Raw genomic sequence first — 25,600 nt, forward strand, 5'->3', positions numbered from 1 at the left:
TTTAAATAAGATGGCACAGACAGTTGCTCTTCAGAATACCTCAAGCTGTTTTGAATTATTGCCATCTCCGCAGCTCCATCTATCACCTCCAGAAGGCTGTTTCTGTGGTGGAAAAAAACTAATAATAGAAACATGAGGGCAATGACAAATTCTTACCCTACCCTTCAGTTAAAAATATGTTCCACATTCTCCTTAAAATGTACCTGTACTGAAAAAAAGATGAAGAAAAACTATTGCAAGTTTGGAGCAAAGGCAATCATTAATTTACTGACACTGCGTAACAAGAGGGCCATGATGGCCCTATATCGCTCACCTGTTATCATTGCACTTGAGGACAAGAAGGTCCTCAGAAAAAATATCTAAGTCCAAAGGACAGGAACAACAAAGGGAAGAAATTTAACCAAAAAGAAAAAAAATTCTTACAAGGTATAGATATGTCATATACACCTAAAAATTGGAGGTACCATCCAAGTTGTACCACAGAAAAGTGGTCTCGGTTTTTCCCTACAGTCAATAATAAAAAAGTTACTAAAAATAAGCTATTTATAGTAACGTAAAAGGGAAGTAATTAAAAAAAAAATATTGTAAATGAACAAAAGAAGGATCTGCCAAATAAATCTGTTGACATAAATGAAATTTCAGATCAGTATCTTCATTAGTTATGGAGATATACCCATTTTAATTTGAAATAAAGGGAGGTAATTTGACATAAAATCAGTCCATAGTTATCTACCCTGATTGTCTCAGTCCAACTAATAACAACAATGAAATTTCAAATAAGTCCTATAAGTACTTACTGATATAAATCCATTTTGATTACAATCAGGGGAGGTAATCAGATATAAAATAACTCTGGAACCTACGATTGGATCTGATTTGTCATTGAATCCAAGATTTATTGTTGTTGAAGATATTTTGGAAGTTTGTATCAAATTAAAACCATGAATGAAGTCTCTATATGGCTGCAAAAGCCAAAATAGCCAATTTTGGACCTTTAAGGAGCCATAACTCTGGAACACATGATGGAATCTCGCCAGTTCAAGAAAGGAAGCAAGATCTTGTGGTGATACAAGTTGTGTGCAAGTTTGGTTAAAATCAAATCATAAATGAAGCTGCTATTGTGCAGACAAGGTCAAAATAGCTAATTTTGGCCCTTTCAGGGGCCATAACTCTGGAACCCATTATGGGATCTGGCCGGTTCTAGAAAGGAACCGAGATCTTATGGTGACACAAGTTTTGTGCAAGTTTGATTAAATTCAAATCATAAATGAAGCTGCTATTGTGCAGACAAGGTCAAAATAGCTAATTCTGGCCGTATCAGGGGCCATATCTCTGGAACCCATTAAGGAATCTCGCCAGTTCAAGAAAGGAACCAAGATCTTATGGTGATACAAGTTGTGTACAAGTTTGGTTAAAATAAAATCATAAATGAAGTTGCTATAGTGCAGACAAGGTCAAAATAGGTAATTCTGGCACTTTCAGGGGCTATAACTCTGGAACCCATACAGGAATCTGGCCAGTTTAAAAAAGGAACCAAGATCTTATGGTGATACAAGTTTTGTGCAAGTTTGGTTAAAATCAAATCATAAATAAAGCTGCTACTGTGCAGACAAGGTCAAAATAGCTAATTTTGGCCCTTTCAGCGGCCATAACTCTGGAACCCATAATGGGATCTGGCCAGTTCAAGAAAGGAACCGAGATCTTATGGTGATACAAGTTGTGTGCAAGTTTGGTTAAAATAAAATCATAAATGAAACCACTATCGTGCAGACAAGAAATTGTTGACGGACGGACGGATGCACGCAGGGACACACGACAGACGAAGGGTGATCACAAAAGCTCACCTTGTCACTATGTGACAGGTGAGCTAAAAATACAAGACAACCATTAAGCCCCTGTATTGTTCACTTTACCTAGTTTTTACCCCAGGTGACCTAGATTACATTTACAACAAACATTTTTAACAATGTTTATTTAAATCTGGTACAACAGAATCCAAAGTTTTTGATGAACTGACCTTGTGACCTAATTCTTTTAATCAAGTTACTGAGTTTCAGACATATAAAGGTTTTTTTTTCATTTACTGACATAGCAGCCTAGTTTTTTTTTTGTAGTCCCAGTTTTGTACTGAGTTTGTACTGAGTTTAGACACCATAGGAATAATAGTGTGACAAAGTTTTTTAATATTGGGTAGAAAATGTGACTTCAAAGCTCTTCTTACTCATAATAAAAAACAAGAGCTGTCACAGGGCAGCAAAGCTCAACGTTTAAACAGCCATGTTTCTATACAAGACGGCCATGATGGTATTTTATCACTCACCTGACTAAAATGGTGACATGCTTATAGTCCAGCTGGTGGTTTTAACGTATGATATATGAAAGGCTATGTTCACGATTTTACGCATTCATGACCATATTTGCATTATCGAAGTTTTTCTTATATAAGTCGATGTATAACAAGAGACCCTGACAAACAGGTTACTGCAACAGCTTAATCAATTCTGCCAGGGCAAAGTGATTCTGATTTAGCTTCCATTTCAACTTGTTTGAAGGACTACAAGTGTGTTTAAGACAGATTTTCATCACAAATTTAGCAAAGAAAGCCAACAAAGTTTAACAGTATATCACAACTTGGCAGCTGAAGCCATCAGCAGAAACTGTTTCAATTATAATGAAAGATGTCTTTCATCCTGTTCCCATGGCTTTCTGACAGGTTTCCTATTAGAAAACAGGGTGGGATATTGATGAAGTTCAGCAAAATTCTCTGAAAAAGAGTTTTAGCGTAATTATGGTTGTGACATTTCCCCTGGATTTGTACAACTGGTGTTAACTAGAGCTATCACTAAAGGTGATGAATGTATGCCCCGCATGCACTGACACAGTACATTGCAATCTGACGTACACAAGATTGCATAATTATGTGGACTGTATGTATATAGACTGTATGTATACAGAATAGTAACAAAAAACAAAGTCCCATAACTATGCAGAATATTTATATAAAAGAACGTAACATGCACCATGCACAACTAGGGTTGGTACTGATTACTTGTGTGAAGTTTCATTAAATTGTGTGCAAGGGTTCGGAAGATTAGGTGCGCACAATACTGCATATGCAGACTGTATGTACATAGTATGTTAACAGGAAACAAAGTCCCATAACTCTGCAATTTTTGTCGTTGAAAGAACCTAACATGCCCCATGCACAACTACTGTTGTTACTGATCACTTGTGTAAAGTTTCATTAAGTTGTGTCAAGTGGATGAGGAGAGTTGGTGCGCACAAGATTGTGTCTATGTATATAGTATAGTAACAAAAAACAAAGTCCCATAACTCTGCAAGTTTTTTTTCTGAAAGAACCTAACATGCCCCATGCACAACTACTGTTGTGACTGATCACTTGTGTGAAGTTTCATTAAATTGTGTCAAGGGGATGAGGAGAGATGGTGCGCACAAGATTGTGTCTACGGACAGACAGATGGACAGACAGACGGATGGACGGACAGACAGACAACCTGAAACCAGTATACCCCCCTTGCAACTTTGTTGTCGGGGGGTACAATAACATCTCTGTAGAGAAATCTTGGGAATGGTTAACATTGCATGTCTTCCCATAAGGCTTCATCAAAATGGCAGCTGGATAAACCTAAATGGAAGCCAAAACAATGGTTGTCAACAATTATTATTATGCTGGGTCAATACCCATAGGATGGGAAATCAGCAAGAGTTAATATTGGTAATGGGTTAAAAGCAAGAGACAATAATATTATGTTATTTTTGACATGACCTTTTAGCTGCCCCGTTTTATCAATCAATTAATTTCTCTATAAACATTACAGCAGCACAAGTTCAAAACCAACTTTTTCAAGCCCTTTTCACCAAGTATGCTATTACTACAGGATTTTTGTTTGAATACAACTTAGGAGACAAAAGCCTTTAAGTGCTACTTATTTTACTTTTTATACAATAAACAAGAGCTGTCACTAATGGTGACAAATGTCCCCCGCAGCGCCTTGACCTTTGACCTGGTGACCTTGAACTTTGATCTGGTGACCCCAAAGTCAATAGGGGTCGTGTACTCAATAAGTACTATCAGCATGTGAAGTTTGAAGGTCCCGGGTGCAGTGGTTCGCAAGTGCCTTCATGCAAAAAATTAACATTGGCCCCTGTGACCTTGACCTTTGACCTGGTGACCCCAAAGTCAGTAGGGGTCGTGTACTCAATAAGTACTATCAGCATGTGAAGTTTGAAGGTCCTGGGTGCAGTGGTTCGCGAGTAAAGTGCCTTCATGCAAAAAGTTAACATTGGCCCGTGTGACCTTGACCTTTGACCTGGTGACCCCAAAGTCAGTAGGGGTCGTGTACTCAATAAGTGCTATCAGCAAGTGAAGTTTGAAGGTCCTGGGTGCAGTGGTTCGCGAGTAAAGTGCCTTCATGCAAAAAGTTAATGTTGTGACGAACGAACAAATGCAAAAAGTTAACATTGGCCCCTGTGACCTTGACCTTTGACCTGGTGTCCCCAAAGTCACTAAGGGTCGTGTACTCAATAAGTGCTATCAGCAAGTGAAGTTTGAAGGTCCTGGGTGCAGTGGTTCGCGAGTAAAGTGCCTTCATGCAAAAAGTTAATGTTGTGACGAACGAACAAATGCAAAAAGTTAACATTGGCCCCTGTGACCTTGACCTTTGACCTGGTGACCCCAAAGTCACTAAGGGTCGTGTACTCAATAAGTGCTATCAGCATGTGAAGTCTGATGGTCCTGGTTGCAGTGGTTTGCGAGTAAAGTGCCTTCATGCCAAAAGTTAACGTTGTGACGAACGGACGAACGGATGGACAGCTGAAAACTTATATGCCTCCCTTTGGGAGGCATAAAAAATAGGCAAGCTGAGAACCAGGTGACATACTGCACTAAATGCCAATCTCATTATGAACAACTAGAACTGTTACAGGAGTGACGAATAATACCCCCACAATACGGCCTTGTCACAGAAGTATGGCGAATTTTAAGTTGGAAAGGGGCCATAACTACGTCAAACAGGAGCTGTCTCCATAGGATGACATATGCCCCCGATGGCACTTTGAATGAGTAGTTATGGCCGATGTAAGAGTATAGGACCTTTGACCTACGGAGCTGGGTCTTGCGTGCGACACGTCGTCTTACTGTGTCACACATTCATGCGTAGTTATTTTAAAATCCATGCATGAATGACAAAGATATGGACCGGACACGCCCATCAATGCACTATCATGAAAAATGACCTTTAACGTCTAAGTGTGACCTTGACCTTTGAGCTACGGACCTGGGTCTTGCGCGCGACACGTCGTCTTACTGTGGTACACATTCATGCCAAGTTATTTGAAAATCCATCCATGGTTGACAAAGATATGGACCGGACACGCCCATCAATGCACTATCCTTTAAAGTCTAAGTGTGACCTTGACCTTTGAGCTACGGACCTGGGTCTTGCGCGCGACACGTCGTCTTACTGTGGTACACATTCATGCCAAGTTATTTGAAAATCCATCCATCGATGACAAAGATATGGACCGGACACGCCCATCAATGCACTATCCTTTAATGTCTAAGTGTGACCTTGACCTTTGAGCTACTGATCTGGGTCTTGCGGGCGACACGTCATCTTACTGTGGTACACATTCATGCCAAGTTATTTGAAAATCCATCCATCGATGACAAAGATATGGACCGGACATGAAAATTGCGGACAGACTGACAGACCGACAGACTGTTCAAAAACTATATGCCTCCCTTCTGGGGCATAAAAATTGGTGGTTTGTAGTCGAACCTGACCTGTATTTTATGATGTTTCACCTGTGTACCAAAAATGGTTTGTAGCCAAAGTTGAACTTGACCTGTATTTTATGATGTTACACCTATGTACCAAAAATTATTTAAACCTGTCAAGCCTTACATGGGTTATTGTCTGGAAACCATGAGTTTGGCAAATTTCAAGTTGGAAAGGGGCCATAACTACCTCAAACAAGAGCTCCGCCAAGCGGGGCAATATACACCCGAAGGGTTACATCAGAGGATGGGAGCAAAATTTAAAGAACTTGACAAAGGTAAGAAATTCCCCAAAAAAGTCTAAGTCAACAAAAAAATCTTTACCAGGTATAGGTATGTCAAAATACACCTAAAAATTGGAGGTACCATCCATGTTGTACCACATAAAGGTGGTCTCGGTTTTTCCCTACAGCCAATAATAAAAATGTTTCAAAATAAGCTACACAAAACAAACTGATATGACCTTTGACCCTTAAGTATTACCTTGACCTTGAAGCACAACATCCAAAACTTGCACTCTGCATGTCCTCTCGGTGTGGTGTAAAGTTTCTTTGAAATCCTTCCAGGGGTTCAAGAGTTACAGAGTGGACACGAAATTGCTAACAGACGGACGGACAGACGGACACCAGGGGTATAACATAATATGTCCCTTCGGGCGTATAAAAAATGGTAGTTTTTATGCAAAGTCAAACTTGACCTGTTTTTATGATGTTACACCTTTGTACCAAAATTTATTTAAATCTGTCAAGCCTTTCATGAGTTATTGTCCAGAAAACATGAAAATCAATTAACGGACAAACAGACCGACAAGCTCATTCCTATACAAAGTTTGTGGGTTAATAAAAGTGATGGGTATGGCTGCTTGTATTTATGGTATTGAGGTGTATTGTGATAATTATATTGGTCTATATGTTCTGTCTGTAATAGTTATCTTTTTTATTTTCTTGCACAATGATTTGCAACATCATATAATGGTGAGTAAATTAATAATGTTATATAAGATCAAGTAAATGTGAAGACTTATATTTCTATATTTTTCTAAAAAGAGATTTTTCTATATTTCAAATGTTTTAAGAAGATAAATTTATGCAAGTGACAAGATGGCTGAAAGCAATTTATTAGCCTCTTTAATTTCAGATTATAACCGATTACAGTACAGATTTGTCCTTAACTTGTAGCTTGCTGGCGGCAAGTCACAGATTCTGTCTATGCCACCAGTACAGACCAAGATCAGCCTGCATGTCTTGCCCTGTTCGCTATTCAGTCAGTAAATTTTCAGTAAACACCCCTTCGAATAATAAATGGTACTGCTGAAACTGAATGGTGGACCAGTCCATTTTAGAAATTTAGCAGGGTAAAGGGTAAAACAAGTCATCTATCATTAGGAAGAGTTTAAATGTGGTCAGTCATATTTAAGCAACACTGTATAATTCCTAACTGGATCCCAGTTAAAGATGTATGTTTTGTTATTTTAATAAAAAAACCTATCACTAATGGCGATGAATACCCCACGACAGCACCTTATTGTCAGGGGAACAAGAATATGATACAATGCATTTGTGTATTGTACAGGGACAAAATGTACAGAGATGCACAAAACATTTTGTGCAAAACTGTATAGGATCTCCAAATTTCATTGCTGTACCTTAGAAAGAAGGAAGAAGGTCAGTAGGTCAAAATCAAGGTCACTGAAAGTCAGTTTTGAGATGTTTGTTCAAAACTGTACAAGCGGTTCAAATTTTATTGCAATATCTTAAAAAAAGAAGAAAGTAGGGCAGTAGGTCAAGGGACCATGACTGTGATCACTAAGGGCCATCAACTAGTTGTACTTAACAGCATATGAAATATGTTAGAAAATCATTGAAGTTTTTTCCAATGTTACTCTATTCATATTTGAAACAAATGAAGGGCCATAACTTGGGTGTAAAATCATTCAAAAGGAAGGTGCTTCTCATATGCACAACTAAACTTGGTACCGATGATAATAATATCAAGGTTTGATAAAAGTCTGAGAAATAGCATGAACAAATATTTTCTCTACACATATGAAGAAAAAATTAACAAGAGCGCCGCCAAGCCTGGCAATATACGCCCGAAGGTTACATCAGAGGATGGGAGCAAAATTTAAAGAACTTGACTGTTGAAGCCAAAAGGACAGGAACAACAAAAAGAAGAAATCAAAAAAAAATTTCCAAGTCAAAAAAAACAACAATTCTTACCAGGTAAAGTTATTTAAAACAAGAGGGCCATAATGGCCCTATATAGCTCACCTGTTATCATTGCACTTGAGGACAAGAAGGTCCTCAGTAAAATATCAAAGTCCAAAGGACAGGAACAACAAAGAGAAGAAATTTAACCAAAAAGAAAAAAAATTCTTACAAGGTATAGATATGTCAAAATACACCTAAACATTGGAGGTACCATCCATGTTGTACCACAGGAAAGTGGTCTCAGTTTTTCCCTACGGCCAATAATAAAAAAGTTACTAAAAATAAGCTATTTATAGTAACGTAAAAGGGAAGTAATTAAAAAAATAAATATTGTAAGTGAACAAAAGAAGGATCTGCCAAATAAATCTGTTGACATAAATGAAATATCAGATCAGTATCTTCATTAGTTATGAAGATATACCCATTTTAATTTGAAATAAAGGGAGATAATTTGACATAAAACCAGTCCATAGTTATCTACCCTGATTGTCTCTGTCCAACTCATAACAATAATGAAATTTCAAATAAGTCCTATAAGTACTTACTGATATAAATCCATTTTGATTACAATCATGGGAGGTAATCAGATATAGAATAACTCTGGAACCTACGATTGGATCTGATTTGTCATGGAATCCAAGATTTATTGTTGCTGAAGATATTTTGGAAGTTTGTATCAAATAAAACCATAAATGAAGTCTCTATATGGCTGCAAAAGCCAAAATAGCCAATTTTGGACCTTTAAGGGGCCAAAACTCTGGAACCCATGATGGAATCTGGCCAGTTGAAGAAAGGAAGCATAATCTCGTGGTGATACAAGTTGTGTGCAAGTTTGGTTAAAATCAAATCATAAATGAAGCTGCTATTGTGCAGACAAGGTCAAAATAGCTTATTTTGGCCCTTTCAGGGGCCATAACTCTGGAACCCATTGTGGGATCCGGCCAAATCAAGAAAGGAACCGAGATCTTATGGTGACACAAGTTTTGTGCAAGTTTGATTAAAATCAAATCATAAATGAAGCTGCTATTGTGCAGACAAGGTCAAAATAGCTAATTTTGGCCCTTTCAGGGGCCATCACTCTGGAACCTATAATGGAATCTCGCCAGTTCAAGAAAGGAACCAAGACTTTATGGTGATACATGTTGTGTGCCAGTTTGGTTAAATTCAAATCATAAATGAAGTTGCTATTGTGCAGACAAGGTCAAAATACCTTATCCTGGCCCTTTAAGGGGCCATAACTCTGGAACCCATAATGGAATCTGGCCAGTTCAAGAAAGGAACCAAGATCTCGTGGTGATACAAGTTGTGTGCAAGTTTGGTAAAAATCAAATCATAAAGCTGCTATTGTGCAGACAAGGTCAAAATAGCTAATTTTGGCCCTTTCAGGGGCCAATTAACTCTGGAACCCATAATGGGATCTGGCCAGTTCAAGAAAGGAACCGTGACCTTATGGTGATACAAGTTGTGTACAAGTTTGGCTAAAATAAAATCATAAATGAAACCACTATCGTGCAGACAAGGAATTGTTGACGGACGGACGCACGTACGACGGACGAAGGGTGATCACAAAAGCTCACCTTGTCACTATGTGACAGGTGAGCTAGAAACATCTAAAAATTGAATGTACCATCCATGTTGTACCACAGAAAAGTGGTCGCGTTTTTTCCCTACAGCCAATAATAAAGTTTCAAAATAAGCAATTTTTAGTTGAAAAAATGGGAAGTAATTCATAAAAAATTTATTGTAAGAGAACAAAAAAGGGATCTGCCAAATAAAAACAAGAGCACTGCAATGCAGAGCAGTATACACAAAGCAAAGTTATATATGACCTTTGACCCCTAAGTGTAACCTTGACCTTGAAGCAAGTCATCCAGTACATGTGCTCTGCATGTCACCTCAGTGTGGTGAACATTTGTGCCAAATTTCTTTGAAATCCTTCAAGCAGTTCAAGAGTTAGATAGCGGACACAGCAAAGTCATATATGACCTTTGACTCCTAAGTGTGACCTTGACCTTGAAGCTAGTCATCCGAAACAAGCCCTCTGCATGTCGTCTCAGTGTGGTGAACATTTGTGCCAAGTTTCTTCGAAATCCTTCAAGCAGTTCAAGAGTTACAGAGTGGACACGAAACACACTCATATGACCTTTGAACCCTAAGTGTGACCTTGACCTTGAAGTGAGACATCAAAAACATGAGCTCCGCACATCGTCTCAGTGTGGTGAACATTTGTGTCAAGTTTCTTTGAAATCCTTCAAGGGGTTCAAGAGTTACAGAGCAGACACGAAATTGCCAACGGACGGACGGACAGACAGACGGACACCGTGAGTATGACATAATACGTCCCTTCGGGCGTATAACAAAAAGCCATAAATATGTGAAAAATCATTCAAATGGTGCTTTGCACATGCACAACTTGACTTGGTACCAACTATAATTACAAGGTCGGTAAAAGTCTGGCATATAAGGACCGAGAAATAGCGCTGACAAATTTTTTCCATATACATATAAAGAAAAAATTAATAAAGGGCAATAACTAAGTGAAAATTCATCCAAATGAAACCCGCTTCGCACATGCACAACTTATTCTAAGGCTTGGTACTGATAATAATTACAAAGTTTGATGGAAATCTAGCAAATTATTGCTGAGAAATAGCTCGGACAAATTTTTTCCATATACATAAAAAAAAAAAAAAATTATAGATAAAAGGCCATAACAAAGTGAACAAGAGCTGTCACAGGAGACAGCGTGCTCAACTATTTCGATGCTGGATAGTGAAACTGGGCACATCTGAGAAAGCTGGAGCTGTCACTGGAGTGTTTAATGACTCCAATGGTGGATGAAGATATTGCACAATAGCTTGAGTCTGTGTCAAAAATATTAAGTAATATTAGAGAGGTAAACATAAAGTGTATCAAAACACTATATAAGTATAATTCTAAGCAAAAATGGGGCATAATTTATAAAATATTGGTACCAGAGTTATGCACCTTGTGTCATATGATGTGGGTGATAAGGCTGAAAAAACTATTTTAAGTTTGAATCAAATCCATTATGTAATAACTGAGATAGAGTGAAAGTGTATCAAAACTTTAACCTGAAATTCTAAGTAAAATAGAAGGATAATTCAAGAAATATTGGTGCAAGAGTTATGGCCCTTGTGTCATATGATGTGAGTGATGATGTTGAACAACTATTTTAAGTCTGAATCAAATCCATTTAGTAATAACTGAGATACAGTGAATGTGCATCAAAACTTTAACCTGAAATTCTAAGTAAAAGGGGTGATAATTAATTAAATATTGGTACCAGAGTTATGGGCCTTGTGTCATAACATGTGGGAGATGATGTGGAACAACTGCTTTCAGTTTGAATCAAATCCATTTAGAAATAACTGAGATAGAGTGAAAGTTAACCTGAAATTCTAAGTAACAAGAGGACCACGATGGTCCTGAATCGCTCACCTGCCCCCACATGAACTCAGTATGACGTCGTTTTTTCTATTATTTGATATAGTGACCTAGTTTTTGAGCTCATGTGACCTACTTCTGAACTTGACCTAGATATCATCAAGATAAAAATTCTGACCAATTTTCATGAAGATCCATTGAAAAATATGGCCTCTAGAGAGGTCACAAGGTTTTTCTATGTTGAGACCTAGTGACCTAGTTTTTGACCGCAGTTGAGCTGGTTTCAAACTTGAACTAGATATCATCAAGACGAACATTCAGACCAACTTTCATACAGATCCCATGAAAACTATGGCCTCTAGAGTGCTCACAAGGTTTTTCTATTATTTGACCTACTGACCTAGTTTTTGACCGCATGTGACCCAGTTTCAAACTTGACCTAGATATTATCAAGATGAACATTCTGACCAATTTTCATGCAGATCCCATGAAAAATATGGCCTCTACAGAGGTCAAAAGTTTTTCTATTATTTTTGACTTACTGACCTAGTTTTTGACCGCACGTGACCCAGTTTCGAACTTGGCCTACATATCATCAAGATGAACATTCTGACCAATTTTCATACAGATCCCATGAAAAATATGACCTCCAGAGAGGTCACAAGGTTTTTCTATTATTTGACCTAATGACCTAGTTTTGGACCACACGTGACCCAGTTTAAAACTTGCTTTAGATATCATCAAGGGAACATTCTGATCAATTTTCATGAAGATCCCATGAAAAATATGGCCTCTAGGGAGATCACAAGAATTTTCTATTTTTAGATCTACTGACCTAGTTTTGGACCGCAGTTGACTCAATTTTGAACTTGACCTAGATATCATCAAGATGAACATTCTGACCAATTTTCATGCAGATCCCATGAAAAATATGACCTCTAGAGAGGTCAAAAGGATTTTATATTATTTGACCTACTGACCTAGTTTTGGACCGCAGTTGACCCGGTTTCAAACTTGACCTAGATATCATCAAGATGAACATTATGATCAATTTTCATGCAGATCCCATGAAAAATATGGCCTATACAGAGGTCACAAGGTTTTTCTATTATTTGACCTACTGACCTAGTTTTGGATCTGATGTGACCCAGTTTCGAACTTCACCTAGATATTATCAAGATGAACATTCTGACAAATTTTCATGCAGATCCCATGAAAAATATGACCTCTAGAGAAGTCACAAGGATTTTCTATTATTTGACCTACTGACCTAGTTTTTGAAGGCACGTGACCCAGTTTCAAACTTGACCTAGATATCATCAAGGTGATCATTCAGACCAACTTTCATGAAGATCTTTTGAAAAATATGGCCTCTAGAGAGGTCACAAGGTTTTTCTATTTTTAGACCTACTGACCTAGTTTTTGACGGCATGTGACCCAGTTTCGAACTTGACCTAGATATCATCAAGGTGAACATTCTGACCAACTTTCATAAAGATCCCATTAAAAATGTGACCTCTAGAGTGGTCACAAGCAAAAGTTTACGGACGCAGGGACGCATGGACGAAGCACGATCACAAAAGCTCACCTTGTCACTTTGTGACAGGCGAGCTAAAAAGGGGGATAATTCATGAAATATCTGTGTGAGAGTTATGGCCCTTGTGCCATATGATGTGGGTGATGATGAGGAATAAAGATTTTAAGTTTAAAGCTAATCCATGAAGTAATTACAGAGATAAGGAGAAAAAAGATAAAGTGTAAAAAAAAACTTTAACCAAGGTGGGGACGCGGAAAGACGCCGACGCAGGGGTGAGGCCAGCATTTTTTAATTTTCTGGTTTACGGGAGCGCCGACCCTAATTTTTGACAAAACAATATAAAAATGAATGTCAATTTCAGTTCTTTTATTTTCATTTACCCAGAACGTCGTTTCTGCTGCTGCAAATAAATAACTCTATGGTAAGGTTTTTAACTGGTCAGTAGACGCATGAAAATGGCTGCCTGATGAGTGAAATTGTGCAGTTAATGCAGACGCAAACCAACAACAAATTGATAGGAAATTTACAAGTTACAGACATAATCTTGATAGTTGGCAGAGATAACAGTTATTTTACCTGCGGCGGGAAGGGCAGGTTTAATTGGATGGAACAAGTTTCAGCACAATGGGAAATGCTGTTCGTGATTTTATCGAATGTGATGGTTTTAGCATTATGGAAGCGTTTTCAATACAGCTGGCGAGCATATTAAGTATTATAGAGAAATGCTTTGTCTGAATTCCTCATTTTATTTCATATATTTATCAAATTTAGCATGGTAAGTATTGATACTTAGTGTGCTAGAGATTTTTAATGCTCTTAATTTCCTGGATTATGGTTCTGTGTTGTTTTACTCTATATGTCAACGAGGTTCAGGTGAAGGCATGAATCACATTTGTGACAGCTCTAGTAAAGTGTTTCAATAGTCGAGGAATGTGACCAGTTGAGATAAAAGCTATGTTATACATTAAAGGGAAATATAGTTATTTTGCTCAAAACAATGACTTTCAGAATTTAGAAATACCAAAGAGCTATAAAAATGAATTTAGATTAGATTAAAAATAGATTATCTCCTGTTGCGATTCGGTGTACTTCATACTTATTTGGAAATGTATATTTCATAGATCTACTTGTACAAGAGGGTCATGATGACCCTGGATCGCTCACCTGAGTAATATGAGCTACATGTTTCAAATGTCAAACTGATGATAAAATATTAAGAAAGTCAGCAGGTCACATTCATGGTCAATGAAATTCAGTTTTACGATTTGTTTGCAAAACTGTGTATGTCATCAAAATTTCAAGGCTGTATCCAAAAAACAAGAAAGAAGGTCAGTAGGTCAAGGTCAAAGTCAAGTGACATCATATTACTTAAGGTCATCAGGTAATTATAATTAAACAGTCTTGGAAATAAGATCAGATAATTTTTTAAGTACCCCAGGGGCATATTTTGAAAATTTTGGTAGAGAACTACTAGACAATGCATCATACTAAATATCAAAAGCCTAGGTCGTATGATTTCAGGCAAGAAGATTTTTAAAGCTTTTTCCTTTATAAGTCTATATAAAACTTAGGACCCCGGGCAGGGCCTCTTTTCACCCAAGGGGTACAATTTGAACAATTTCGGTAAAAGACAATGCTACAAACCAAATATCAAAGGTCTAAGTGTTGTGGTTTCAGACAAGAAGATTTTTAAACTTTTTTTCCTATATAAGTCTATGTAAAATTTAGGACCCTCGGGGCGGGGCCATATTTGACCCTAGGATGATAATTTGAATAATCTTGGTAGAGGACCACTAGATGATGCTACATACCAAATATCAAAGCCCTAGGCCATGTGGTTTTGTACAAGAAGATTTTCAAAGTTTTTCCTATGTAAGTCTATATAAACCATGTGACCCCTGGGGTGGGGCCATATTTGACCATAGGGGTATAATTTGAACAATCTTAGTAGAGGACCACTAGATGATGCTACACACCAAATCGAGGGCTTAGAGCGAAACTGGTCTATCTGTATATAGAAATAGAAGCAGATAGACCAGTTTCGCTCTAAGCCCTCGAAATATGAAAGCCCTAGGCCATGTGGTTTTCCCTATATAAGTCTTAATAAACCATGTGACCCCCGGGGCGGGGGGGGCCCATATCTGACCCTAGGGGGATAATTTGAACAATTTTGGTAGAGGACCACTAGATGATGCTACACACCAGATATCAAAGCCCTAGGCCCTGTGGTTTTGGACGAAAAGATTTTTAAAGTTTTTCCTTTTGGTTGCCATGGCAACCAGAGTTCTGCATGGAATTCAATTCTTTGAATAATTTTGAAAGGGGGCCACATAAGGATCATTCCTGTGAAGTTTGGTGTAATTCTGCCCAGTGGTTTTCAAGAAGATTTTTTTAGAAAATGTTGACGGACGAACGACGGACACTGAGCAGTCACAAAAGCTCACCATGAGCCTTTGACTCATGTGAGTTAAAAACACGTAGAATGGAGTAATATTTCCTACATTAAAGCGTAATGGTACGATAAAAAAACAAGCTCGCTTTTCACCCATAAATTACTTTTTAGTCTGTGGTCACACAAACATCAATAACAATTTCTGGTCTCTGGCTGCAGGAAATCTTTCGACTTGTTAACAAATTGGATCGGAGTAGAAATTACTGCACCTAAAGCTCAACATTAGGAGTAATCACCTACGAAAATGACCTTCACTATCAACGCTGTCCAGATGTAGAAATAGAAAAATTATCTGGCGTATCACATGTACCAAATTTGTTGTCTGTATATTGTAATTGGACAAGGGTCAAATTCATGTGGGACTGTCAGAAATATACTACAATTGATAACAAGAGCTGTCGGAGGACAGCAACGCTCGACTATTCAACAGCCTTGTCAATTGAATGAATACAAAAGTTGAAAAAGGGGCATAATTTTGTAAAATGCAAAGTAGAGGTATTGAACCTCTGTACTGCATGTCATATCATGACAGTGAACAAGTGTGTGAAGTTTCAATCCTTTCCAATTTGTGGATACTGAGATACCAGCTTACATACAAAAACTTAACAAAAAACTGCTAAGTCAAAGGGGCATAATTTTGTAAAAATGCCAAGTAGAGTTATGGGACCTTCACAGTGCATGTTAGATCATGACAGTGAACAAGTGTGTGAAGTTTCAATCCATTCCAACTAGTGGATACTGAGATATCAGATTACATACAAAAATTTAACCAAAAACTGCTAAGTCGAAAAAGGGGCATAATTTTGAAAAAAAAGAGAGTAGAGTTATGGGACTTGCTTAGTGCATGTCAGATCATGATAGTGAACAAGTATGTGAAGTTTCAATCCATTCCCATTAGTAAGTACTGAGATACCAGCTTACATACAAAACCTTAACCAAAAATTTTTAAGTCGAAAAAGGGGCATAATTTTGTAAAAAAGCAAAATAGAGTTATGAAACCTGTGCAATGTAGATCAGTTCATCACAGTGAATAAGTGTGTGAAGTTTCAATCCATTCCCACAAGTGGTTACTGAGTTACCAGCTTACATACAAAACCTTAACCAAAAATTTCTAAGTCGAAAAAGGGGCATAATTTTGTAAAAAAGCAAAATAGAGTTATGGAACCTGTGCAATGTAAGTCAGTTTGTCACAGTGAATAAGTGTGTGAAGTTTCAATGCATTCCCACAAGTGGTTACTGAGATACCAGCTTACATACAAAACCTTAACCAAAATCGGGACGCGGACGCGGACGCTGACGCGGACGCCGACGCATGGGCGAGTGCAATAGCTCACTATTCTATGAATAGTCGAGCTAAAAAAGGAAAGAAACCAAAGAAATGGCAAAATGTAAGAGCAAAAGTGAGTATCAACTTGCTAAACACATTTTTCTTTACTTTGAAGTCTTGAGGGTTAGAGAAGAAAAAATCACTAATACTACAATTTTCAGTTCTGTTCAAAACAAAATTCAATTTCAATGTAAAATGACACAAGTTCCTGCAAAAGCTTGACAATGATAAATGTGATAAAAGATTCAAACTGGTCAAAATAATTGGACAGTCAGATTAATGGTTGTTTATTTGTGACGGGCCATCTAATTGGAGAGGAGATAATTGGCCATATGAAAAGATTTTCTCAATATTTCCTAGGATCACCCTCAAATCAAGTTGACTAAAGTTCTAGCCAGGTACTGTTACTCAAAAGATAATTATCAAACATGAAACTCCCAGCAATATTCTCCTGTCCACTTGAAGTATACCAATAAAATCTGTAAGAGGACCCTTTGAAATTATGTTCAAACACTACATGCCACATGTGCCTTTGACACTGAGGAACACATAATGACATATCCAGTAATAAATATTTTTTTCGGACTCATAACTTACTTATTCCATGTCCTATCTCAGTGAAGACTGAAGAGTCTTATAAATCTCCAATAATGTTGTTTGAACATCAGCCTATAAGGTTGTTATTTTGTAGATATTTTAGCTGAACCAAAATTCAGATTGTTTTGGCTTGTCGTACAATAAGGTGGCACTGACAGTCGGCAAAATATAAAACAATATTCAAGCCACTGAAACTTAACCAAAGCAATTTAATTTTAAAGCCAGTGTGCATAATATTTATCAGTTTGTAATTTTTCATTTCTAGTATGACAATGCCTGTCTTTTAAGACTGCATCGCCAGCCAGCTAATATGCATGTATGCAGGATGCAGACCTAAAGTAGTGATTGCATATTGGATCCCCATTTAAATAGCAGTTTTTCTTCATGTTTTGTATAATAAACATTATGCAGTGTTCTTATGACATGACAATGTCAACTGTGGTATATGTATATTTTATTATGAAAAATGTTTCCACAAGTCTAATTTTACTACAAAATTAAATAGATACATACAAAAACACAAATATTGCATATCCTTGGTGACTTTGAAAATGGCATTTTTCATACAAGCTACACATATAGAAAACAACAGTATACTGAGATGATGAGATATAAACCTGTTCAGAATGGGTCATTTGTGAGTGTGTATACAATTGAAGCTTGCAAGCTTTTGTTTTCTGTAGCCTTTTAAAAAGTCCACATCTAAGCATCACGCTCTAAAGAATTTAGCTGAATATGGGCAAATACCTCAAGAAAGAGACTTTAAAAGGTCATTTGTACCAATACTATGATAAATTGGAGGGAAGCCCTGTCTGATAATTAACGATCTGTCACACTTTTACATACAGGATAACTCTTAAGTGCAAAAAGACTTGTGTTTTTAAGCCTCTGACACTAGAAATTAATCAGACACTGGCCCTGCATGATGTCAATTCCACTGCTACAAACATGGGATGTACTAGGTGACTGATGATTATTTTTTCTAGCATTCTGAACAAGAGGTGTTGGAGGACAGTAATGCTCCACTATTCAACAGCTTTGTGACTAAAGCAAGTTAAATTAATAAAAACAAGGCAGTCTGAAAGACAGCTATATCCCCTGCCACTGTTAGTGAAAGGGTTGATGGTATTAGGTGGAACCATTAAACATTCGAGTTATGAACTTGACCGTAAGCTGGCAGGGGTGAATTCTGAATTCTGCACATTGTCTTGGTAAGGGGAATATTACAGCCAAGTCATATTATCTTTCAAAAGGTTTAGGAGATACAGAGCAGACATAAACTGGAAGGCTCAAACCTTTGACCTTAAGTTGTGACCTTGACTTTGAGCCAACATGGCTTGATGAGGTGATCAATTGACCAAAGTTTCATGAAAATCCTTAGATACAGAGTGGGCACAAAATGGAAGGCCCAAACATTTCAACCCGAGTCCTGACCTTGACCTTAAGTTGACATGGCTGACTCGTTACTTCTGCCCATCCTCTTGATGAGGTGATCATTTGACCCAAATTTCTTGAAATTTCTTCAGAAGGTTTAGGAGATATGGAGCGGACAAAAAATGGAAGGCTAAAACCTTTGACCTCGAGTTGTGACCTTGACCTTGAGCCGACATGGCTGACTCATGAATTCTGCACATTGTCTTGATGAGGTGATCATTTGACCAGTTTCATAAAAATCCTTCAAGGGGTTTAGGACATATAGAGCAGTCACAAAATGGAAGGCTCAAACCTTTGACCTCTAGTTGTGACTATGACCTTGAGTCAACATGGCTGATTCATGAGTGCTGCACATTGTCTTGATGAGGTGATCATTTGACCCAAGTTTCATGATTATCCTTGAAGGGGTTTAGGAGATACAGAGCGGACACGAAATGGAAGGCTCAAACATTTGACCTGGAGTTGTGACCTTGACCTTGAGCCGACATGGCTGACCCACAGGTTCTGCATGTCATCTTGATGAGGTGCTCATTAAAAGTGTCATGATTATCTTTCAAGGTGTTTAGGAGATACTGAGCGGATACAAAATGGAAGGCTCAAATCTTTGACCTTGAGTCGTGACCTTGACCTGACATGGCTGACTCATGAGTTTGGCACATTGTCTTGACAAGGTGATCATCTGACCCAAATTTATGAAAATCCTTCAAGGGGTTTAGAAGATACAGAGCGGACATGAAATGTTATTGACGGACGGAAGACATGGGAGGAGACCATTCCTATAACCCTAAACCACTTGTGGCGGGCATTAATAAGTCGGAAAAAGGTCATAATTTTTTAACAAGAGGGTCATAATGACCCTATATCGCTCATCTGTTAAACTTGGCCTGGGAATCACCAAGATAAACTTTCTGACCAAGTTTCAAGAAGAAAGGGTCATAAATGTGACTTCTACAGTGTTAACAAGCTTTTACTTTGATTTAAGTGGTGACCAAGTTTTTGACCCCATATGACCCAGTTTCAAACATGACATAGGAATCATCAACATAAACATTCTGACCAAGTTTCGTGAAGATAGGGTCATAAATATGGCCTCTAGAGTGTTTACAAGCTTTTCCTTTGATTTGAATGGGTGACCTAGTTTCTGACCCTACATAACCCAGTTTTCAATCTGGCCTAGGAATCATCAAGATAAACATTCTGACCAAGTTTCATGAAGATAGGGTCATAAATGTGGCCTCTACAGTGTTAACACTTGACCAGTGTCCTGGTTTTTGACCCTAGACGATGGGATTAGGAATCATCAAGATAAACATTCTTACCCAGTTTCATGAAGATAGGGTCTAAAATGTGGCCTCTAGGGTGTTAACAAGCTTTTCTTTTGATCTGACCTGGTGACCTAGGTTTTGACCCCATATGACCCAGTTTCTAACTTGACCTAAAGATCATCAAGATAAACATTCTGAGCAAGTTTGTATCAAATCAGAGCATAAATGAAACCTTTATATGACTGAAATAGCCAGAATAGAAAAGTTTGCCCCTTTCAGGGGCAGTAACTCTTGTTACTCTAGTATTTTTATTTTTAGCTCTAGCTGCCCCTAAAAGTGGCCAAGTATCCCCATTTGAATAAATTTGAAAGAGGACCATATAATGATGCCACAGACCAAGTTTAATGAAGATCCATCAAGTGGTGCATGATAAGAAGTTGTTCCAAGGTATTTCTATTTTTAGCACTAGGGGCCCCTAAAAGGGGCCAAGTGCCCCCATATGTTCAAATTTGGGAGAGGACCTTATAATGATGCTACAGACCAAGTTTGATGAAGATCCATCAAGCGGTTCATGAGAAGTTGTTTAGACGTATTTCTATTTTTAGCCCTAGCAGCCCCTAAAAGGTGCCAAATGGGCCCCGTTTGAAGAAACTTGGGAGAGGACCATATAATGATGTTACGGACCAAGTCTGATGAAGATCCATCAATTGGTTCATGAGAAGAAGTCCTAAAAAGGTATTTCTACCTTTATAGCTATAGCGGCCCCTAAAAGGGGCCAAGCGCCCACATTTGAACAAAATTGTGAGAGGACCATATAATGAGCTACAGACCATGTTTGATGAAGATCCATCAAGCGGTTCATGATAAGAAGTTGTTTCAAGGTATTTCTATTTTTAGCTCTAGCGGTCAATAAAAGGGGCCAAGTGCCCCCATATGTTCAAATTTGGGAGAGGACCTTATAATGATCCTATAGACCAAGTTTGATGAAGATCCATGAAGCAGTTCATGAAAAGTAGTTGTTTAAAGGTATTTCTATTTTTAGCTCTAGTGGCCCCTAAAAGGGGCCAATTGCCCCCATTTGAACAAACTTGATAGAGGACCTCACCAGGATACTATAGACCAAATTTGGTGTCATTCTGACCAGTAGTTTCAGAGGAGATGTTTAAGTAAAAATGTGGACGACGGACGATAGACGCCGGACCAGCCACCCCATACTAACAGCTCACCCTGATCCTTCGTGCAAAATTCATGTCTGGAAATAGAAAAGACATCAATTCCAGTTTTGTTTTATCATCTGCCATGTAATGTCATACATTTTTGGCAAAATATCTTTTTATGATCAAGAAATATTCTATAATTAACAAAAAAGAAACCAGAAATTTAAGGTTTTTGATTTTTTTTATCATAATAAGAGCAATCTTGCACCCCAGGTGTAACAGATTTCTAGATGGAAATTCTAACCATGTAGTGTGCAATTTAATTGACCTGTCAAAACTTGGTCCAGCTTTCATTATATTCTGTTCAAGCCTAAATAAGATTAACATGAAAGCCAGAAACATGTTTTGACAGGTCAACTTAATAGTACAATAGCAAGATAATCCTATGTGTGTCTTGTAAATAAGGGATTAAAAATGACATTTGAATGCTTCATTAAGTAATGTCAGAGCATTAGCAAATTGTCCCCATTCAAGCATATGTTAATCTGAACAGATTTGACATTTAAATGCAAATGATTCCGTCCACAGGTGAAAGATGACAGATATATATATATAATGATCACCTCATCAAGACAATGTGATTAGACTAGTAATCAGATGGCAATGATTCTAATCACTAATTATCTGAACTGTTCAGAGTGAAATGTATCTATTTCTAGTCACCATCTATCTGAACAAACTGATTATTATTGGTGCTTGATAATCTTTATGCAGCCAAAAGGCTTGATAGTTAGAAGTGTCTTTCTTCCTCAAATTCAGCCTTTTTTGGCTTGGAGCTACAAGCACGTTATTTTGCCTCCCTAAATGTAGTCATGTCTACTACAAGAACCCGGGAAGCAGAATACATCCAAGTTGCGAGATGTAAGGAGTCTACCGATTGGTCACACCTACATGTTTCGGTCCAACGGGTGTTTGCGTTTCAGAGGCCGTAACTCTGGAACCCATAATGGAATCTGGCCAGTTCAAGAAAGGAACCAAGATCTTATGGTGATACAAGTTGTGTGCAAGTTTAGTAAAAATCAAATCATAAATGAAGCTGCTATTGTCAGACAAGGTCAAAATAGCTAATTTTGGCCCTTTCAGGGGCCATAACTCTGGAACCCATTATGGGATCTGGCCAGTTCAAGAAAAGAACCAAGATCTTATGGTGATACAAGTTGTGTGCAAGTTTGGTTAAAAAAAAAATCATAAATGAAACCACTATCATGCAGACAAGAAATTGTGGACGGACAACGGACGGACTACAGGCGATCACAAAAGCTCACCCTGTCACTATGTGACAGGTGAGCTAAAAACAACAGCCATGTACGGAACTTTTTTTTTTCATGATCCTAAACCATTTATATTGTATCAATCATGTGCAAAAACACAATTTAGCAACATAAAATTAGTAAATCTATAATAGCTTTTTTTTAAATTTGCAATACAATAACTAGTTCTTGTTTGAAACACGATCAAATGATCAATGCGATTAACTTTATATTTGTTTCGATTATGAATGCTAATTGTGCAGGTGCAATGGTTTGACACTTTTTAATTGGTGCAGACTTTTCTTATTGAATATTTCAGTTTCATTAAGTTTTGCAAATTAGGGGTCGTATAATTATAGATAACGCGGTCGTTAATTGTCATATGATCACACACTACTCTCCCACGGCATAGATTGCAAATTCGGTAACATGGTAGCGCTGTTTGACACATGTAGGTTTCACCTGTAAGAACAAAATGATATTCTAGATCTATTCATGTGGAAATTATGAAAACAATTTTTTTTTCAAAAATTGAAAATCCACAAATTTACGTCCCCACAAAACAGCTGTTTTGGCCAAAACCACGAAATTTTGTGCCGACGAAATTAAATGATTTCACAGTAATATAATCTGCCAAATGGGTATCTCAGAGGAAAATTTGCTGCCAGTTTTGAGTCTGCTTCTGTGCATGTTTTCACCGCTTAGTCATGTTTGCGAAAAAAGCAGAGAAGTCGACTACTTCGTTTTCTTCAGATTTAAATATTAACAAAGGAAAACCCTCATTTGGACTATATATAGAACAACGGACAATACTGATGCTTTTACACAATGTTTTCCATTTTATGCAAACTGTTTTTGTTTTGATCATAAGTTGCTTTACTTGCAGTCTTTGATATAGTTCCTAGATTGCAAAACCAGGCAAACCTTTCCTTTAATAAAAGGAAATTTTATTTCTGTGTTTGCAATATTTGATTATACATTTTGACAATATCTGCAACAACTGATGATTATCGAAAACAGGGGGTCGTACTGTCATGCCAAAAATACTCATTCATAATATTCAGTCCATATTTTGATGGAAGTAAGGCAGCTCTTGAAAAACAAGAGCTGTCTGCATAGGATGACACATGCCCCCGATGGCACTTTGAATGAATAGTTATGGCCGATGTTAGAGTTTAGGACCTTCGACCTACGGACCTGGGTCTTGCGCGCAACACGTCGTCTTACTGTGCCACACATTCATGCGTAGTTATTTTAAAATCCATGCACGAATGACAAAGATATGGACCGGACATGCCCATCATTGCACTATCATGAAATATGACCTTTAACGTCTAAGTGTGACCTTGACTTTTGAGCTACGGACCTGGGTCTTGTGCGGGACATGTCGTCTTACTGTGGTACACATTCATGCCTAATAATTTTAAAATCCATGCATGAATGACAAAGATATGGACCGGACAGGCCCATCAATGCACTATCATGAAATATGACCTTTAACGTCTAAGTGTGACCTTGACCTTTGAGCTACAGACCTGGGTCTTGCGTGCGACATGTCGTCTTACTGTGGTACACATTCATGCCAAGTTATTTGAAAATCCATCCATGGATGACAAAGATATGGACCGGACACGAATGCACTATCATGAAAAATGACCTTTAATGTCTAAGTGTGACCTTGACCTTTGAGCTACGGACCTGGGTCTTGCCACGACACGTCGTCTTACTGTGGTACCCATTCACGCCAAGTTATTTGAAAATCCATCCATGGATGACAAAGATATGGACTGGACACGAAAATTGCGGACAGACTGACAGACGGTTCAAAAACTATATGCCTCCCTTCGGGGGCATAAAAAGTGTGCTCATGTTTACATGTTTCAATTTATGGAAAGTCTTTCACTTCATAATGGTATAACTGAACTCTGGTGTCTTAGTCTATGTTCAGACCCAATGTTTTTTTTACAGGAGTAAACTCCTGAGGCTATTCAAATTTTGTATAATTATGTCCCTTCTCTTCTCAAAGACCCAAGTGTTCCACTTTTCCTTCTTATGGTTTAAAAGATTATTTAGTCAGTATCCAGAAGCTTCAGCCACAGTCTGTCTGTATTAGTCTGGTTTTCAAATGCCTCTCCTGTACAGTAGGCATTGTTTTCTGTTTGAACACTACAGCTGGCTTTAGTTTAGTTCTATCTGCCATGCACGACAAAATAACTGTGAAATGTGATTTTTCATGACCTGTAGTTTTCACTGACACTGCCTTATCACCTATAATATGATCGGTTGTGTTCCCCGGGAGATCAAAAAACATGGGTGTTTCGTCCATGTTTCCAATCTGTGAAAGTTCAGAATCAAATTTTTTCCGTTCACGGATAATAAACTGGTGAAATGATGTTATGTAATTCTCAACATCGCTGGGTAATTTCTGTGTGATGTGCGTCCTCTTGCGCAGAGTTAGTCCATGTTTGTTCATGAATCGTGAACACCATCCTGCCGACGCCTTAAATACGCCTTTGTCTATGGAATACATAGCGTCCTCTGCCAAGTGCAGAGCCTTAATTCTAATCGCATTTCTCGTTACAACAAAATCACTTTGCCATAATTCTAGAATCCAATTTAACAAGTCTGTCTCTAGCCCTTCGTATGGGCCCAAACGCACTAAACGACGTTTCTGTCCTTTAGGACCTTCAATAATTCTGTCCTTGGATTTATGCCAGTCTCGTACAAGTTTTTCGCTGACCCCAAACTCGTGTTCAGCGGCACAATTATTAGAAGATTCTGCGAATTCTTTTACACAAACTTTGAATGCATTGTCATATGCAACACGCTTCCGTTTACGCATTTTGTCACAGTTCTATCAAAATAATAACAGATAATCCGATGCGTGCGTGAAATTTAAAACTTTTATGACAGTTTATATCTCAAACAGAAATCAATACAAGAATGAACTAGAAAATGCTTTTGTAAAAAAGCGCATGTCTCCCCCAAAGCAAAGTCCTATAGGCAAGAAGTAAATAGGGGTCAGGAGCGAAAGTCAAAGAGACACTGATGGTTGGCTGCAATAGGGATCATCTACTTGGCATGTCCAGTCATCCCGCTAAAT

General features: G+C 37.9%; 1 protein-coding gene across 1 annotated transcript in view; it reads right to left on the minus strand.

Moving 5' to 3' along the window:
• LOC123548496 (leucine-rich repeat and coiled-coil domain-containing protein 1-like) overlaps positions 1 to 25,600 on the minus strand; it is a 373,147-nt gene that overhangs the window by 157,956 nt on the left and 189,591 nt on the right. The window lies entirely within an intron of this gene.

Source organism: Mercenaria mercenaria, chromosome 6 (assembly GCF_021730395.1).
Source record: "Mercenaria mercenaria strain notata chromosome 6, MADL_Memer_1, whole genome shotgun sequence".
In the NCBI taxonomy this organism is placed as follows: Eukaryota; Metazoa; Mollusca; class Bivalvia; order Venerida; family Veneridae; genus Mercenaria; species Mercenaria mercenaria.